Genomic DNA, 1,770 nt, shown 5'->3' on the forward strand with positions numbered 1-1,770 from the left:
AGCACTCCTCCATGGTCTCTGCATCAGCTCCTGCCTCCAGGATCCTGCTGTTGAGTTCCTGTCCTCCTCCCTCCAATGTTGGACTATGATCTGGAAGTGTAAGCCAAATACCCCTTTCCTTCCTGTCTTCATTAGGGCTTTTATTGCTGTGGAGAGACACCATGACCACAGCAACTCATAAATGAAAACCTTTAATTGGGGGCTTGCTTACTGTTTCAGAGGCTCAGTCCATTATCATCGTGACAGGGAGCATGGCTGCACACAGACAGACATGGCACTGGAGTAGTTGAGAGTCCTACATCTTACAGGCAACAGGAAGTTGACTGAGACAACAGGAAGTATCCTGAGCATAGGAACCCTCAAAGCCTGCCCCAGTGACACACTTCCTCCAACAGGCCACAACCATTCCAACAAGGCCACGCCTCCTAATAGTGCCACACCTATGAGATTACGGGGGCCAATTACATGGAAACTACCATGCTACCCTACTTGATTTTTGGTCACATTGTTTCGTTGCAGCAGCAGAAACCCTAAGACAGTTGTTCAGTGCCATGTTTGCCCTGTAGAACTCACAATTTCTACCAATTATATCAGCTCATCTTCATGAGGAAATTATAGCCATGTATGCACATGCCTTGTTACAAATAGAGCTGCGTCCTCTAATACAATAGCCGTGCACTGCTGAACCCTTGAAGTGCAGTGGGGCTGAACTGAGACATGGCGTAAACATAAATCCCAAGATTTTAGAGGCATGAGTTCAGAAAGGGAATGTGAACTACCTCATTACTGTTTTTATATTGGGCTTGGGTGCAGGTCAGTGGCAAGACCCTGGACTCTGTCACCAGCACTGGCAAATGTTAGTGGCCACACGCCTCTTCCTACTGTCTATGTTCACTTTTTGTTGTTTTGCTATTTGAGACAGGGCCTCACTGTGTAGCCCAGGCTAGCCTTGAACGTGTGATCCTTTTATCTCTGCTTCCTAAGTGCTAGGATTCTAGCTAATAATCATGTTTAGCTTTTTTTGCTTTTTGTAAAAAGTTTAAAAATTCCATTTGTGCCTTGCATATGGGGCTGACATTATAATTCATGTTGTTTCTGGGACCGGGGTCTCTTTGGTATTCCGCACTAATCCAGGCTGAGAATATATTCTGACTAATTTCCCCAGGGAAGAGAAATTTAACAGATGTTCCTTTTCAGTTCTAGAGTCTTCTAAGATTAACGTTTAAATTTTTCGTACTGCCTGTTCTATGGTTACCAATGTGAGAGACCTGTTTCCGTTCGTCTGGCCCCCGTAACAGAATCACCCCAGCCCTCCTGGGAGGCACTGCTGAGGTTTGGGCACCAAGTCTCCTATCTGTATGGTAATGGCAGGTTTTTTTCTTTAAATCAGCCAGTCTTTCAATTTGTTTCTAGACAATCTTCTAATATACTCTGCTGTGTTTCCTTTAGAAAATAATCGCTGGCTTATTTTCTTCTGTGTGCCTTTATTTCTGTGATTGGAGTCTGCCTCCAAATACTGCTTTTATTTGCTAGCTGACTGACCATGGGTGAGTTATTTAATTTCCCATAACCTCAACTTCTTCATGGTTGCCTCCCAAGTGCTGGGATTAAAGGTGTTCACCACCATACTTGGCCTTTAAACTTTTCTTTCCTTCTTTCCTTCTAGACAAAGTCTAACGTAGCCCAGGCTGGCCTTGCCAAGTAGCTGAGGATAACCTTGAACTTCTGACCCTCCTCCCTTTGGCTCCCGAGTGCTAGGATGAGAGTCGT

Source organism: Microtus ochrogaster, linkage group LG1 (genome assembly GCF_000317375.1).
Source record: "Microtus ochrogaster isolate Prairie Vole_2 linkage group LG1, MicOch1.0, whole genome shotgun sequence".
Classification (NCBI taxonomy): Eukaryota; Metazoa; Chordata; class Mammalia; order Rodentia; family Cricetidae; genus Microtus; species Microtus ochrogaster.